Consider the following 18503-nt stretch of genomic DNA (forward strand, 5'->3'; position numbering starts at 1 on the left):
GGTAGACATGACAGGCAAGCCTCCTGAGCAAGCTGTGTCACAGAGATGGCAGGACCAGCTATATCTTCCTCTGAGCAGGATGATGTGGAGATGTCTACATATGTAGGTGATAGAAGAAAACATTAATGGACTTGACACTTCCCTTCTGCGATCACTTTGAAGTAGGAAGCGAGGTGTTCTGCTGTGAGACTGGGAGAGAGGTAGGGTTGGGAGCTTGAGGACACTGGAGCAGGTCTACTCAGAGCAATGGAGAGCACCTACCTGGGGCCAATGTGTGTTGATCCGCAACTGGGATAGAACCCAAGACGGCACAGCTGGGCCATGCTCTATAGCACGGGAGTGGCGGGAGGTCCTGTGGGGTAGCAACATGGATAGATGGTTGGTCTGCCCATCTGTGAAAGGAGCTATTAGAGAAAGGACCTGGAGAATGATTAAAGTGATGGATGATACTGGTGGGATGAAGAAAAGGATCAAGCAGGGAGGTGATGAAGTTAGAGCACACCTCAAGCCACTGGAGATCATGATAAGGTCAGACAAAAGATGGCACACCATCAAAGAGCTGGGAAGAAATAAGCTGTGGTCAGATGTTAGGTTTTAGGATTGCAGAGTCAGAACTTTGTGGAGGGTCATTAGATCTCCTGTTTGACAGCTGAAACAGAGGTACAAAGTGTCACAGACATGATAAGCACATCCCTGAGTAGATTTTTTCATTAAATATCCCAACAATCTCTGTTTTACAGATGAGAGACTGAGGCATTGAGGGAAGAAACAGCTCCATTGTGGGAGCTTCACTGGGTCATTGTCAGAGCCTGGAATGTGGAGGTAGGTGGTCTCCACTGGGCACCACTGTTCATAACATTCGCTGGCAGTTGGCAGAATCCACTTTGTGACCATGTAGTACCTCAGGGTCATGACATTGGCCTGGGAAGAGGGGAAGATGACGAGACAGCGACTGAATTTTCTATCAGTGTTAACCATGACCCAAGTGGGTGATGCAGTATCCACCTTCCCACGCCACCGCCATCCCCGCCATCCACATTGACCAGGTCAGCTCTGGGCTCCCAAAGGCTGGTGAGCCTCCTGCGGGCTCTCTGGGGGCCTTCCCTCATATCAGATTCTAGTCACAGCCTTCAGTAGTGAGGCATGAAGATCTGTAGGGATCAACCTTGAACATTCACTGCTGCTGTCGCTGGAGGGACCTGTCCCCCAAGCAGGATTGAGCTGAGTTGTGCCTTGACCTGGGGCCTTAGGTGGCCTCGCTGCTCCTCACCACACCCTTTCTTCAGGTTAAGATGTAAAGTCTCCCTGGGGACATATTTTCCAAGAGGTATCAGTGTCCCAGTCACATTTCAAATTGTGCAGTTGCTTTTCTCAGAATCCTCCTCTCCTGTACTCTGGAGATGTCACACTGAATGCTGGTGGTTTGCCAAGTTTGTCCAATTAGCCCAATTGTTTTTTGTTTTGTTTTTTTTTTTTTTTTCCCTTGCTCTACTTTAAATCGGTTACCTCTCTGGTTTATTCCATCATTAAAAGGAAAGCCTGCAGGGCCTCCCCGGTGGCGCAGCGGTTGAGCGCTGGGTTGCGAAGCTGCCGGTGACCTCTGCGGCGCAGCGGTTCGATCCCCGGCTGCTCCCCGGCCACCGGAGGAGGGTCCCACACGGCGCGCAGACCTCTCCTGCCGCCCGCTGCTCCCCTCAGCAGTGTACTTCGGTCCTTCTGCCTGCTCTGCTCCCCGCTCTGGCTCTGGTGAATTCTCTCGCCCTCCCGCGCTTCTGACTGTACCCAGTGCATGTGTAAACAAAACAAACAAACAAACAAATAAATAAATAAATAAAAACATGCCTCTATAAATAAAAAAAAAAAAGTGTTAAAAAAAAAAAAGTGTTAAAAAAAAAAAAAAAAAAAAAAAAAAAAAAAGGAAAGCCTGCAGTGGTGGAAATTCCTGCACTCACCTGTTTATTTGGCAACTGTGTATCGGATCCTTCAACAAAGACTGGAATGTTCAGGGGTTGGGGGAGGTATGCAGAGGTCATATTATGTATGTTGGATGTCACAGTGGGCTAGATTATGAATCTGTAGATGTAGGGGCCCTCTGACCATGGCAGAATTTGATGACAATCTCGGACTCTCAGCTTCTTTTTCCAGGCAGTGGTGTTTTTGTGTTATGTTGGCACAGTGTCCATGAGAAATCAATAAGAAAATCTTGTTAAGAGCCCAGTATGGCGCCTGGCACATGACTGCATCCAAATTTGCTGATTCCTCCACCCTCAGGTCCCATGTAGTTTTTTGGACTTAAAGGAAATGCTGTATCCCCAGCTGACCTGGCTCCCTGGTAGATTTGCCATGGCCAGTAGGGATCCTTTTAGAGCCATAGGCACCATGTCCACGCTATTGGCAAAGACCCGGCAGCCCTGGGTGACCTTGGGTCTATTTATCCCAGCTGGGAGATGTGGACATTTTGATTGGAACAGGAAGAGAGTTTTAAAGAGCTGATGTCAGAATTTCTTTATTTCATAGCAAAAGCTCTGACCTCCCTCCTTCCCCAGCTTTGTTGGTCTGGAATGGGCCCAGTCTTAGCATACATGGCGGGGTCCTCCGGTCCCAGTGTTTGCACAGCGGTCCTTGATGCTGGGATAGGACCAGGTGTGAAATAGTCCCTGATACATTATGAGTAAGGAAGTGGAAATTGCATCCCTCACACGAGATGCATTTTCCAGATGAACCAGGCCTGTTCTCTGCCGACAGCTTCCATTTCAGCATTTCTGGCCCTGGAGTAAGGTCATTGGGTCTGATGGGGCCCATCCTCATTTTGGCTGGGCATGGCCGGCTGGTTCAGCTCAGCTATTATATCCTCTGGCCTCCTGTCTTGCTTCTCACACATGTCGTGCCATTTGTTCAAACATGAGAAGCACCGTGATTCTGTAGAAAAAGCAATAGGTTTTGAGCAGTGCCACCTGGGGTTGAATCCTGGCTTTCAACCTCTGAGTCTTTTTTAGGCCATGTCCACAGCTCTCTGGAAGCCCAAGGACACAGTGCAATTGAAAATGCCACAAAAATGCAAAGCACTAAATAGACATTCTAAGTTTATTACCCTTCAGTGTAGACTAACACTCATATTTTAGGATGGGCTGTTGAGAATGTCACAGATTATTTGTTAAAATATTATTAACCTGTCAGTTAATTAATAGAGAATAGCAGTAAAAATCATTTGATGTTTATGCACTCATGATTTTTCATTAAAAGCGGTATTTGCTTGGGCTGATCTGATGAGCTATGGACGATAGGGAAATTTTGAGAATCTATTTGCAGGATTTTTTTTTTTTAGTTAAGAAAAGCTAGTGCATCATCCTCAATGACTGTAATGAAGACTAAGTGAATGCTGTTCACAGTATTGTCAATGTCAATGCAAAAAACGATGTCAGACCTGTGAGTGCACTGGGAAGGTTAAGAAAAGCCAATGGTCTGACTTTGGGACTGAAACCAATCATCGCTCCAGGCTCGCCTTGTCCTCCGTGTCTGCTGAATGCACCCTATCTCCACCTGCCGAGGCATCTTGTGCCGTTTACCCTCCTTTTCGCAAAGATCTGTCTTGGCTCCCTGCTGCCCATTGCAACAGATTCTGGATTGTGGCCATCTCTTTCACATTTGACATATTTTAAAAAATAATAAAAAATGAAAGAGATTCCAGAGAGTTCCCTCCCCCTCCCTCTTCTCCTCTTCCCCCTCCTCCTGCCTTCACCTCTCTCCCCCTCCCTCCCTTCTCCTTCCCCATCCCTGCTTTCTTTCTCTTCCTTCCCTCCTCTCTCCCTCTCTCCTCACCTCCTCTGCTTTCCTCCAGTCTCCATCTGTATTCCTGGGTTTCTGCACTGGTTCTCCTCCATATTTACCGTCAGCTTGCATGTTAGCGTTGCCGCTTTGCGGCTGTGGGAAACACAATGAATGCCACATACCAGTCGTGGAGCAGGTTTGCAAGGCAAGACTGCTGCTCGAGCAGAAGTTCTTGTGTCACGTATTGAAAGCACACGGGCTAGTAAAAGGTGATCATGTGACAGTGGTATGAGGAATAAGGTCCAGAGGGTAGGAGAGGAATGGGGGAGAGAATTTTATGAGGAACAGAGAAGGGGGCATCGTGACCATACTTCAAGAGACATTTGTGTCAGCAAAGTCTTTGATGTTATCACAGGCAGAGTTATCCTGATACCATTATGGACACAGTCATGTAATCAGGTCAGCGGCAGCCTCAGCATTCAAAGGCCTGCCTGTGTTACAGGCTGTCCCCTGTAGGTAGTCCAGGAAGGCTGTGCTGTGATTTGCAGATAGCAAATAGTTCACAGTTACCCACGAGTGGCCAGCTAGTAGCCAGTTCATAAGCACCCACATGTTAGTTTTCTAAACATTGAGGTATGATGGGCATGCAACACACGTTTGGTTTGTAGGATCAGCTCCCCCAAGGTATGCTGCTGGCACAGTGCTACCATTGCAGTTTCCACTATTTCTCCTACAAGGATTGACTTAATATGGGTCATACACATGTTCACTTGTAATAATGCACATCTGAAATATGCACAGTATATAATCTAATGTTACTTCCCAAAAAAACAGAATGATATAGCTTCTCAACTTGACTCACTGTAGAACAGTAAGTAGAGCAGAGGGGAGGATGATGGCCTTAAGGCACATTATACTGACTCATGGCCAGTGGGAAAAGTCCCATAGAGTGGGATGCTCTAGAAAATGAGATTCTGGTAACTGTTCTGGCAGATCAGTGCTGGGAACAATGTCACTATACACATTCCTTGTGTATCCTGTAGGCTGCAAGCAAGTCTCAACATACCCGGTTTGTGTGGCCACATCGCCTCTATCACATGTCCACAGGGAACATAGCTTCACCAAACATATGAAGGGGGTGGAATCTCATGGACCTTCACAAGCAGGCCCAGGTTATTGACTGACTGTTGGTTACCTAGGCTGGATGTCCCTGGCATGTATGAAGTGGGACTGGAGCCCGAAGGTGATGGCTAGAATAGGTCTATTTAGAATGCTGTGTGTGTTTTCTTATTGCTGCAACATGTTACTACAGATTCGGTGATTTAAAACAGCACAGATTCATTACCTTACAGTTCAATAAGTCAGAAGTCAGATACAGTCTAACCAGGTGAACATTAAGAAGTTAGTAGGACTGCATGTCTTTCTGGAGGCTCAGGGAAGTATCTGTTTCCTTGCATTTTCCAGGTTATAGAGGCTGTGCACTTTCCTTGGTTCAGCCTCCATCTTCAAAACTAGCCATGTTTCATTCTCTGGCATTCATCCACCATAGGATCCCCGGGTCCCTATGTTATGCTCCCTCTTCCTTTTTTAATAGGCTTCTGTGATTACACTGAAACTCCTTCTAGATAATTCAAGACAATCTCTCTATTTTCAGGTTGGTTTATTAGCAATCTTTATTTCATCTGCTGCCTTAATTCCCCTTTGCTATGCTGTAACCTAACATGTTCACATATTCCAGGAATTAGGATGTGGACATCTTTGGGGAGTCATTATTCTCCCTCCCACAAATAAAGGCTAGGACATGTGGTGCCTGAACACATTCTTCCTTTAAGCATTCATGTATGTAAGAGACACCCACACTGGGTCTCATCTACTGAGAAAATATTAGCCAGCGCTGTGACAGAAGCCTCCATAAATCACTCAATGCCCCAGCCATCAACCCACCATTCCAACGATGCAAATTTACTGATGTCTACTCTATACTGCTGATACTGAGACACTGACTGGGCAGGAGGGGTTCTGAGAGAAAAGACATAAGGGGGCAAGACATTGTGATGAGCTTTCAGAGAGGAGAGGGCCTGGGGGCCGACTCTTACAGGAGACAAGGTCGTGCCCAAGTGCTCACTGGATGAGTGTGAGGGCATTTCTGCAGAGAGCACAGCATGTGCAAAGCATGATGTTAAGGCCAGGATGGCGTGTTTGATGATCAGTCTAGGTAGCTCTCTTTTTGCCATTGTGGAACCTTTGGAGGTATGTGGGGACCTTGACTTCTAAAATGCCAATTACATTGGGAAGGCTATGGCCCAGGGCCGTTTTTGCTGATTGCAAGGAAGATCTTCAAACCAGAGGGAATACATAGTTCCTCCTAGAACTGAAAGTGTTCATGTCTGAGATGAAATGGAATTTTATTTAGGTGATGTATGTGTCTGTGTGTACCCAACAGTGGCTCTGAACAAAACTGGAGTGATTAGGGAAAGGTTACTCATTTCCATGGAACAGTTGTATGGTTTTGCTAAATTCAGAAGTAACCTTCCTCCTCAGGCCATTGGACACAACATCCATGTGATGTTGTGTTCCATAGACATAACTCATTTAGAAGTAAATAAATAAAATTCTGGGGAAAGGAAAGGATCAGATAGTTGTTGGGTGTGATTTGACCAGAGGAGGTTGGGAAATAGCTGACCATGGGATATAAATAGGTAGATGGGAGGGGGTGAATTTTGCTCTTCCTAAAAATTCATATGTCAAAGTCCCAACTCCCAGAATGAGATTGTTTTGGAGAGATCTTTTCTGAACAAGGTAATCCAACATGACAATTGTCCTGATGAGGCGAAATCAAGACTCAGAGACATGCCTGGAGGGAAGACCACATGAGGATGCTGGGGAAACAACTGTTCACAAGCCACATAGAGGTTGTAGAGGAGGCCAACCCTGCTGATTCCCTGATCTCAGATTTCTATCCTCCAGAACTGTGAGAAAATAACTTCCTGTCATTTAACGACCCTGTCTGTTGTGCTCAGTTATGGCAGTCCTATAAGATAAACACTGTAGGGCATGAGAAATGGCCCAAACCATTGTGTTTGTGCTGGACACTGTGCTGCATTACTCAGCTTTCCTTCTGGGTTTGGTGACCTTGTTCCTCTGGCTGTTGGGGAGGGTGCTGGCAGACTGCCCTTGATCTTTTGGGAATTTGCCTCTGTCAAGAGTTGCCTTTTCCAAACCATGCCCCCCTTCCCAGAGTAGCCTACATTCAAGACCTGTTGACATTCAGGTATTAAGGCTTGGTCCCTTTGCCCAACGTGGGTGAACCTGGAAAGGTCATCTGGCTTCAGCACTTTGCTTGGGGTTGACTACGGCTTTTTTTGGGACTGTCTCCTAGCACCCAAGCGTCTCCCTAAGCCTGCTTCCTTCCCATCCTTCTCTTCCATAGATGACCCCAATGATGCTTCCTAACCTGTTCCTGTATGGTCACCTCACAACTTATCACAGGACTCTCTCCTAACAGCACTGGGGAGTTATTAAAGCATTATATTATTATTAGAGTTTGGCCAGTTTGAAGGCCAAAGAGGGTCATACTGGATAAGGTAGCAGTTAAACCCGAGGGAAAGCAGACAGAGGGGAAGGCGAGAGAGCCCTGTTGTCAGTGGTTATTCATCCCTTAAGGCTTCTTCTGGAGTCCACCTGATGGGGAGCTCCAAACCATTGCCAGAAAAGGAATGCACTGTCCTGTTGACGGACATGTATCTCTCGCTCAGAGAAGGAATTTCAAGTCTGGTCTGTTTTTTCAAGATGTGAGTGTCCATGGAGACCACAGGTGAATACAGCATGGGTGAATGATAATGGCTTCATGCTCCAGGAGATCATCAGGATTCGGGGATGAATCAGAGGCTAAAACATGCACTTTCTCCTTACCTCACAAATGTCTTATGGGCTTACCCTGACTAAATGCAAGCTTTGGCATGCTAGAACTCACTACTGGTGTCTCCTCCATGGATCCAGTAGACCCTGGAATATTTGCTAAGGCTTGGCTACATCCTCATGGTCTTCGCTCCATGACCTTATTTTAACTTATTCATCACTTCAGGTCTCCTTTCTTCATTTACTGCCTTCAGGAAACCATTATTGATAGCTCCCCCAGGCTGCCTTAGGCCTATTTACACTGTATTTTTATAATAGCTTTTTTCCCCCAACCACGAGACTGTAAATTCCAGGATCTTACACCTGTTTTCTTGGAGATTTGAGGCAAAGGTAATACTCCCCACTTCTTCCATCTGCAGTGTGCCAATTAAAGTGGACATACACAAAGAACTGATTCATAAACTCCTCTATCCGCTTTACGCACAGTCATACATCAGCCAATATGGCTTCGATCCTAGACTAGCGCAAGCCATGTAGGAACTCATGGCTGGGTCCTGGGGCCAGTGGTCACTTATGGTAAAACAGGGTGTGAAGGGTGTGCTGCTTCCCCACATTAGGGGTGACCAACTTACTTTTAACCTGGCAGTGGTAGATGCTGTGATGCGTTTCCGAAGTTCCCCTTCAATAAGAACCTTATTGTTCCAGCTATCAACCTCTTTGAGGATTGCAAAAAAGTCACCCAACCAAGAATATGCCCCATCTAGTACTGAACAATTGACATGGGAGTGCAGAATATTTTGCTTCAATTTGGGATCATACCGAGGGGTCATTCTAACCCAGGTCTTCCTGGAGGATTTGCCAAATCTGCCATTGGTTTTGCTGCACAACTGAACATCTCCCTCTGCTAGTGACCTCTGTTGTCTTCCCTTCCCCAGGTTCGGGTCTGAGACAGTTTTTTTTTAAGATTTATTTATTGGGGTACAGGCCAGAAGTGTGGGGGGTGAGAGGAGTCAGCAGAGACAGAGTGGGGAACAGAACAGTCATTCAGATCTACTGAAATACACTGCTGAGGGGAGCAGCAGGCAAGGCAGGAGAGGTCTGCTGCACCATGTGAGTAGCTCCCTGGCCGGGGATCAAACACTTGCTACAATGGCTGCAGATAGCTTCGTGGGTTGCATCTTAACCTCTTGCACTGCCAGCGAAGTTCTAAAGACACTCTTAATAAACACCCAGCATGTTCAGCATCTCAGGTTTGCTTCCTGAGCATCACAACCCGTGACTCTGTGTGCGGTTGGAAAGAATCAGGAGTGAGTTTATGTTGAGCCTGAGGGGCAGGTCGGGGGTGGTTGGAGAAGGGAGGCCAGGCGTATATTAGATTGGACCTAAAGTCAGAGTCCCCAGCAGAATCTGTTCAAGGTCTGGTTGCTGGTGCCAGTGGCGTCTTATTCCTGTGATGAGCACAAGGGGTGCTGTGACGTGAAGGATAATATGGTTACCCAGCAACAGGTGGTTCATGTTACCTGGACAGAGTGACCTGTTGGGCCCTGGGCCCACTCTCAGGACACATTCTCTCTCAGTCATAGTCAACAGATATTTCTTGAGTGCTTTTTTTTTTTTTTTTAAGGTTGATTGATTGATTGATTTATACAAGCACTGGGTATAGTCAGAAGCGCGGGAGGGTGAGAGAATTCACCAGAGCCAGAGTGGGGAGCAGAGCAGGCAGAAGGACCGAAGTACACTGCTGAGGGGAGCAGCGGGCAGCAGGAGAGGTCTGCGTGCCATGTGGGACCCTCCTCCGGTGGCCGGGGAACAGCCAGGGATCGAACTGGCGCCGCAGAGGCTGCGGGCAGCTTCGCAACCCAGCGCTCAACCGCTGCGCCACTGGGGAGGCCCTCTTGAGTGCTTCTTTAGTGAAATCTGGAAAGTTGCACAATTGCTTCTGAATGTTGCAGATGTAATTGTCATGCATACACCTTTAATGTGACTTAGACTGCAAGTGCAGGTTGGAACCCCATCAGGGGAGGTAGACTGGAGGGAATATTGAGTCCTGGGTTGAAGCCCTTCTTTGCCAGTTTCTGCCTTGGGAAAGTTCCTTTCCTCTGAGTCCATGAGTCGCCTAATAGGGTAGTAAGCCCCTATTTCTTAAATTTGTTATAGAGACTGAAAAAACAAAACAAGTTTTGTCCTTCCTCCATCCCACCCAGCATCCGGAGTGCTACACACCTTGTGTATAAATTTCTTACAAGTAATTCTGTGAGTACCTCTTACATGTCTAGACTGTGCTGAAAACTGAACACAGAAAAACATGAGCCTGCCTTGAATCGTCTTCAGCTTCTTAGGGGAGGAAGACACAAAAATAATAGGAAAAGTGGAGAGCATTGGTGTTCTAAATGGTGTGTGATGAGGAAAGGGAAGAACGTTTATGGAAGGCTTGGACCCATAGCCAACCCTTCCCCACAAAGGTTGGGGTAAGGAGTGTGCGTGGCCTACAGCAAAAAGCCAGAATAGCACAATTTTGTTAGCTGCACAGATGAACCAGGTGTCCAGACTGAGCTCTGTTGAGCAACCCCTGTTCCTCATATATCAAGGACTCACAGGAGAGCAGGTCTTGGAGCTTACTTTTTCTCCACCTGTCCTGTGCCCTAAGCCTAGTCTCAAGTCTCTCCCTCACTGGACACATGGTACACACTGGGCAAGCCTTTAGCTCTGCTGGAGGTTGAAGACAGGGGCATGTCCAAAGATGAAACTGAAGCCCCCCAGGCAGATCTCGGGTCACCAAGGACCACACCGGTGTCCGGAGACTTTTTCATCTGTGTCTCCAACAGAAGGTTTGCATTTGTATGTTCATCACAGTCACTTCACAACTGTGGCCCCTGGGCCTAGACAGTGGTTTACAGTTGGATTGGGGGTGAGATGTGGTTGGTAGGGCCGTAGCAGAATCAGAGCCTGGGAACCCAGACCTGTCGGGTGTAATTGGGAGACTGATGGGGTCCAATGCCACATACCAGCTGGCTCAGCCCACTGGAATCAGGTAGACTTAAGTTGCCCTGCATAACTTGAAAACATGTAGGGATAAAATCTTTTCATGAGAGACCCACACCATTCTTGAATATTTACCTTGCCCTGACTCCTAGGCCATTAGGGCAAATTGGGAAACGCTTCAAAATTGCAGACAAATCCAGGAATGCAGAACCACTTCCTCTCAAGACCACTGGTCACATTCTGGGTTCATTCTGACAGCTCAAAAGTCCCTCCCAACCCCCATGGCGCCCAGCCACATGGTGGAATGAGCCAGAATCTGTGACACTTGAGGCCTGTTTTAGCTAAAATTAGTAATCAATAAAATCTACAGTCCGTGAGCACAGGGTAGAATACATAGTCACGTGAAGGTGACCAGTCCTAATTTAATGAGAGTGATTCATCACTTTAAGCAAAGTGCTGCTGGCCCCAGAAATCGGAATGAAATCCTGTAGCAGGGGGACCAGGCCGCCTCTGGAGGGGGCAAGTGGGAATGTACGTGGGACATCAGGCATACTCGTTTTACGGGAAAATAAGCCCCTCGGTGGCAGAGCTGTCACGGAGTGACATAGATTACATTTGGATGGGGAAATGATAAGCTGAAATTCATTTAATGTCCAGAAAAACAAGCGCTGATTACCCAGTGAAGAAAGTATTAGGGAACTCATTAAGAAATATGTTTTTGCCCTTGCGTTGGTCTAAGCATCACAATTAGCATTCACACCCACACAAATGCAGAAAGAGTCTTAAAGGAAACCTCAGAAATCGAGTTCCTCGAGCTTTATGTTCCCATGCCAACTGCGTACACGGGGTATCACTGGGTTCTCAGTTGCATGAAAAATACTCCTGGTTCTGCACTTCCATGCCTTCCTGAAACATGGGGTTGACTCTTTGTGTTCTATGTGTAGAAAATAAGGTCACATTGTTTTAGCTGCTTTTGGGGGGCGTTTTGTGACTGTGCTCCTTCAGACAGACCCTGCCTTTTGTGGGAGTGCCCTTTCAGCTGATCCTTCCTTCCTCGCTCTTCCAAAGTCTTCTTCTGAATGTCCACTTAAACTTTTGCTCATCCTGTCACCTCCTCAGCCTCTATCCCTCTTCTTTTCACTCCAAATATCTTAAGATGATGTCTTGAAGTCTTAATAGTTTTTCCCTTCTCCTTTTGTGATGTGACCTCACCCCTCTATTGAAACCTGTCATTAAAATATTTTTCCCAATTTTTTTTATTTATATATAGTTTTTTTAAAGATTTTTTTTATTTACGTATACAATAACTGGGGTACAGGCTGGAGGTTTGGAGGGGTGAGAGAATTCACTAGAGACAGAGTGGGGAACAGAACAGGCAGACTGACTGAAGTACACAGCTGAGGGGAGCAGCAGGCAAGTCAGGAGAGGTCTGCTGTGCCATGTGGGTAGCTCTCTGGCCGGGATCGAACTTATGCTGCAGTGGCTGCAGACAGTTTCATAGGTTGTGTCTTAACCCCTTGTGCCACCAGGGAGGCCCCTATTTATATATATTTTACATCATTGTTCATTTTTAAACAATGTTTGCATTCCCCCCACCCACCTCAGGTGTAGTCCCCATAGAATTTCCTTCACCAATGCACCCGTGCACCATCACCACAGTCCCCTGTGCTCCTCCCTTCCTCCTCCTCCCCTTCAGGATGTCTCTGGTTTATAATTGTCTGTTTGTGTTTGTTTTGTTGTGTTGTGTTTTGTATTGTTATTATTTTTTCCCCTGATGTCTTATTTGGTTCCCCTATATCCAACAATGCTTAGAAGGGATAATAAACCACGATCAAGTGGGATTTATCCCGGGGCACAAGGATGGTTCAACATACGAAAACCCATCAGTATAATCCAACACATCAACAAAAAGAAAAATAAAAACCATATGATCATATCAATAGATGCTGAGAAAGCATTCGACAAAGTCCAGCATCCATTTATGATGAAGGCCCTTGAAATACCTGGCATAGAAGGACCATACCTTAACATGATAAAAGCCATATATGACAAACCCACAGCCAATATTATTCTCAATGGCAAAAAGCTGAAGGCCTGTTCTTTAAGATCAGGAATAAAATAAGGATGTCCTCTCTGCTCTTCAATATAGTACCTTATTGTCCTAGCCAGGACAATAAGATAAGAGAAAGACATACAAGGAATCCAGATAGGGAAAGAAGAAGTAAAACTGTCTTTAAAATCTTGAGACAAGTGTGTGTTGCCAAGCCAGTGGTTCCGCTGTACTAGGATTCTTTACTGCCCTGCCCCGCTCCCATGGATCTTCCTGCTGCAGCATTTAGAAACATGCCAGGCCTGGACCCCAACTCAAGCCTCTGTCTCTCCTTCCCTGAAGAGTTTCCTTGGACTGTCGCTGGTCCTCCCTTTCTCTTTGTCATTTCCTTGGTCAACCTCATCTCTGGGTTTCAATACAACCTGCACGTCAGTGGTCCCCAGATCTCCATACCATGTCCTCACCTTTAGAATGAATGGTCTCACCACCCACTAAGCACCCCAGCAATGTGTCTGGATGTGCCCTAAGTGGGCATGTTCGTAGCACGTGTTTCAGGTTCTCTGCTAAATTCCTTGGCCAACCTAGAGCGTCATCACCAGGCCAGGCCCCAGTGTCAGGCAAGGTGGCACTTTATCTGGGACTGACTGAGCCTGCGGGACTTGCAGGACCTGGCTGAGGGAGCGAGAGGGCCTAGTGTGTCTGCCCTGGGCAAGGTGAGATGGAGAGGCTGGGATGCAATCAGACCCCAAATCTTGACTTATTCACAGCTCATTTATATGATTCACCCACAGCCAATATTATTCTCAATGGCGAAAAGCCAAAGGCCTTTCCTTTAAGATCAGGAACAAGACAAGGATGTCACTTTCCTCCTCCTCTCAGTTAAGTACAGCATCTATGCAGCCACGGAGATTTTCCTGTTTGCTGCTTGATTCCCAGAAGCCAGAACAGTGCCTGTTGGGAACTCAAGAAACATTTGTCAAATGAAATATGAGATTTGTTAAGTCAATTCTCAGCAGATTAAATAGAGAAATAAATTCCAGCAACTCGAGGTTCTTATAGGGTTAATTTCTACTTCATCAGGGTTTGCTATTCTAGCCCTTTGGTCCTGGAATGTCACTGAGGAGACCCGGGAGTGGAGAGGAGGCCATGGCTTCTCCTACAAGGGTGATCCTGAATTAGCCAAATTATATTGGAAAAATTTGAGAATGTGCATGTCAAGTGTGCACACCCTGTAGCCCCCATCAGGAATTTTGAGATAAATTTGAGATGATGAAGACAATGGCTTTAGCATCAGTATGAGAGTCAACCTTCCAGCCCACAGGGGTGCAGGACCAGAGACTTGCAAAGATCTCTGAGTTCCTTGGCACCTTGAAATCATCCTAGCTTCGTCAAAATCACACCTGAGACTGGGAGAAGAAGGTTTGTGGGTATAGAGCTACCCCAGTGATGCTTGGTGACCTCCATGTGCCCATCCTTGGTGACAGAGACCCTTGCTCAGGATGCAGGGCCAGCCGCTGTGAAGGCATTAACTGGCCTTTCCCGAATTCTGTGCACAACAAAGTGGGGGCCCAGATGGTGATGGGTTTCTTGGGTTTGGGTTTCTTCGTGAGCTTTCAAGGAGCCCTGCCCTATTCTCCCCACTTCACGCTCCATGCAGCCAGTTTGGCGTGGTGATTTAGAACATTTCTTGAAGGGTTTCCTTTACTTCACAACCACCCAGGGACTAACTGTGGCTGCCTGAGTCCTCACTGAGGCAAGTTCTTGACTGAGGTTTCCACATCAGCCCCTAATGGGAGGAGAGTGCAGGGAACTTCTAATCAGAGGGAATTCTGATCCTCTTCATGGGCCAATTGGTAAGGCCTTCAGGAATAAGTGACTTCAGGGAACGTCATTGCTCTGGACTGGCCGGTTCCTTTTCTTTCATTGATCCAAGGTCTCCTCATTCTCTGATTCTATTTTTCCCCTGCCCCTTGTCTCAGGTAATCACCACACTGTGGGATTCACCTGTTCTGCTCCCTACACTGTCTCTGGTGAATCCTCTCACCCCTGACCTCTGGTCTACACCCTAGCTTTTGCATGCATGCATAAATAAAATAAATCTTTTAAAAAAAATAAAAAACAAACACACAAAAGCTCTGTCTTGACTGACATTAACTGGATCAAAAAACAGTTTCACAGTTTTTTGTAGACACCCCGAACTGTGGTCTGTATCCATTTATCTCACCCTCATCGGTGGATGAGAGTAACTGTCTCGCCACAGCCTTGCCAGCTCTGAATACTATCATTTTTTTTTTTATTTATACAAGATCCGGGGTACTGGCCAGATGTGTGGGAGGGTGAGAGGATTCATCAGAGACAGAGCGGGGAGCAGAACAGGTAGATGGACTGAAATATACGGCTGAGGGGAGCAGCGGGCGAGACAGGAGAGGTCTGCTACACCATGTGGGATTCTCGCTGGCTGGCCGGGATCAAACTGGCACTGCAGAGGCTGCGACCAGCTTCACAGTGTAGCGCTCAACCACCTGCGCCACCAGGGAGGCCCTCTGAGTGCTGTCATTTTTCATTAGTCTTTGCCAAATGAGAAGGCAACCATCACTGGTTCAGTTTTATTTCTTAAATCATCCAAGAGACTGAGCTTTAGTTCCTATGTTGTTTGGTCATTTGCATTTCTTCTTTGGGGATTTATCTCTAACCTCTGTGTATTAATGTTTTTTGGTTTCCCCTGGATGAATTCATAAATCAAAGCAGCCAACAGTCAGGCCCGCGTTCATATATTTGTGCCTCTGCACATCATTCTCTTCCTGTTCACCTTCTCCAGGATTCAGCCTGGATTCCATACTCCACAGGAGCCTGCAGATGAAATACTCCTGTTATTTCATCCATATGTATGTGTGTGTATACGCACACATCACACACATATGCACAGATTTGGATATGTGTGCACTTGTATGTATATGTATGTGTATTCAGTGCATATCTGCACTCAATTTATCGTGCGTGTCAGCCTTGAAAGGGGAAGGTTAGGAGCTGTAGCTTTAGCCAGCAGATTATTTTCAAGTCCAGCCAGTAGGAGAACCCGTGAATCAAAAACTATTTTTACCAATTCTTTGTAAGCCCCTCAAAATGAGTCTCTGGGTTCAGCCTAATAGAAAATGGACTGGTCTTTAATGGTGGCCCCTGGCGAGCTTTTAATTATATGTTAGAGAACCCTTCTGGTCCCTGTGCCCTCAGCCAGCCACTTCCCCTGTCAGATGAAAGGGTAGGAGCCAGCACTTTGGTCTTTAAGTGATGTGCTCCTGTGTGCTCCTTCAAAATCCATAATGCTATATTTATGCCACTTCCCAGGCGGTGGGTCTTTTCAGCTAAAAGACGAACATGTGACGAACCTCTTTACCTCCACAGACGTTTGCTTCTATTTCTAGGGTTTGCTCCCAGGACCTGTTCTGGGCAGGAAGGTTTCCTCAGGAAGCAGCCAGGGCCCCCAGACACAGGTCCCCCTGGAAGCATTCACTGAGTTTCTTCCAGAACCAGTGGTAACCGGATTTATGAGGTGCACATTGCGGAGGTAACGCCGCTGTGTTTACGGGCTGCAGGGTTGGGAGACGGTGGGGTGGAGGGAAATGCAAATCTATTTTATGGTAAAGATGACTTATTCAATAAACCAGGTTTATTAAAGCACTCATGATGTTTAATGGCGGAATGTGCTGTAGATCTCCTTCCTCTTGCCCACCCTACCCCTGGTGTCCGCTTTCCTGGCTGTACCCTGTTGATCACTATCACTACTCCTCCTCCTCCTTCCCCCACTTCTTCTTTTTATCTCTTGTTCTCTTATTTGTTCTAGGAAGCAAGGTGGTGGCTGCCAAAGACCAAGCTCTCTCACTGACCTTTGCACCGACCTTTGCATCCATGATGGGCCTTGAGGAATGTCCATCCTTGGAAAGTCTGTCCCTGCCCAGTTATTGATTTAACGTTTTCTCCAGCTTGCACACTTTGACCTTCACTATCTGCTCACTCTACTAGCTCTTTGACCCTGTCCCCAGCTCACTCCATCCCTCCATGAGCATGTTACACACTACTGTTCCCTAAGGATCTGGCATTGGCCTTCCTCATAGGGACTCAGTCTCAAGCTGTCCTGAGTTCAGACACCTGGCAGTCTACTCTGGGGGGAAGACCTTGCTCTTGCACTCTTGTGCCTGCCTTTGCACACTCCTCTCCACTGGTCCAGGTAAGAGATGCTCAAAACTCCTGGCTTCTGTCCTGTGGACACTGCTCCTGTAGCCTTCCCTGTAAGACAAAGACAATTGGGACCATCTGCTTGTGAAGCAAGAAGGTGCTATCCCTTCCGGAAATAGTCACCCAACATACCTTCCTGGATATTTACTATTTGCAGGTGCTGGTGCTAAGGCATCTCTCTGAACTGGCCAGACTCTCTGGCATCAGGGTTCAGCTAGGGCCTGCACTCATGGAGGGGAACCCAGAGTGCAGCAGTTGAGAGGGTGGCTGACACATTGAGGCCTGTAAGCTCTGGGCACCTAGGGCCTGTTGCTCCCGAACTCTGTGCTCCCAGGTTTCCACTCAATCCTGCATGGTCATACATACTGTCAGAGCTACAGAGTTGGTGAGTGGACTGTCCATGGTGTCATCCAGCTGGTGGAAAAGAAGCCAAAGGAATATCTCAGGAAACTTGAAGCACGGTGTTCCAGGTGATTCCAGGTGATTCCAAAAGCCTGAATCAAGGTGTTCCAGGTGATTCCAAAGGCATGAACTTGGACTAGAGTGTGGTTTCAACTCCATATCAGGAAATTATAGCTGTTTAACCAGGAGGCGGGCTGATTTTGGGGATGATGAACTCATTCTGCTAGAGACATTTGAGTGGAAGATGGCACTGTGGGCTTTCAACTGTTGACCCTCATGATGCAGCAATGGTTTATTGGCTGCCTACTGTGTGCCTTGGGCCACTTTAGACTGTGAATGGACAAATCGTGGAGGCCTTTGTTCTCAAGAAATGCCCTAGCTGTTTCCTTCATTTGCTCATCACTATGAAATAGCAAAGGCATCCCTGGCTGGTGTTGTGTAGATGGGGAAACTGAGGTCAGGAAAGTGGGATCTTTCTCTAAGAGCACGTGGCCCTGAGTGCCCGTGATGTGCCAGCCTGTGAAGGACCTCATCACATCATCTCATTCTGTCCTCCTATCAGCCCTGGGATGAAGGTGCAAGCATCAGAGCTTTGGTCCAGCATACACCCACTCTCAAGCTCATCCCGTGATAATTTTCACAAGGACACATTTCAGACATTCTTTCAGTAAACGCTAAGGACTCATAAGCCCAGGGCAGGGAGTAAGCCAGAGGTTAGAAATTGGTGGTGGCTGATGGGGGAGAAAAGTCACTTTTTTTGAGCCTTCTGTGGGCCAGGCAGAATTTTATTTACCAGAGGTCCATGAGAGTTAAGTGTTTTTCTTGCTGTTTTACAAAAGATGAGCTTGTGTTTTGGCGAGGTTAACATCACATAGCTGATAACTGGGGCTCCACTTGTTACCATGACCATTTCTACTCTAATTGCTACTGCTAGTATTAGTTCTACTCTTACTGCTGCTACTGCTAGTAGTACTGCTTGCTACTCCTGTTCTGATTACTAGCACAATCATGACGCTTTACTCCTCCTCCTCCTGCTGTTAATGTCTTTGTGAGATCCCAGACTAAGCCCTTTCAAATCTATTTTGTTTAATTTTCACAACAGTTCAGTGATACTTACAAAAGTCTTTGCCCAAAAGTTGGGGGTATATATATGCAACCCTGATCTATAATAAAAAGATAGGAGGTAGAAATGGTAACTTAGAAGCAATTT

The 18503-nt window shown here is 46.7% G+C and overlaps 1 long non-coding RNA gene across 2 annotated transcripts in view; it reads left to right on the forward strand.

Annotated features, from left to right (window-relative positions):
• Positions 1-17084, forward strand: part of LOC119249233 (uncharacterized) — a 166457-nt gene extending 149373 nt beyond the window's left edge. Inside the window, exons 9-11 of one of the 2 annotated variants that reach the window (XR_008552474.1) lie at positions 741-822; positions 16081-16223; positions 16500-17084. This is a non-coding gene — a long non-coding RNA (uncharacterized LOC119249233). The remainder of the gene's footprint in view (positions 1-740; positions 823-16080; positions 16224-16499) is intronic. The other variant, XR_005126104.2, reaches the window with a different exon arrangement.
• The last annotated feature ends 1419 nt before the right edge of the window (positions 17085-18503 follow it).

This window comes from Talpa occidentalis, unplaced genomic scaffold (assembly GCF_014898055.3).
Source record: "Talpa occidentalis isolate TD23 unplaced genomic scaffold, MPIMG_talOcc4v2.1 talOcc4.17, whole genome shotgun sequence".
Taxonomy (NCBI): Eukaryota; Metazoa; Chordata; class Mammalia; order Eulipotyphla; family Talpidae; genus Talpa; species Talpa occidentalis.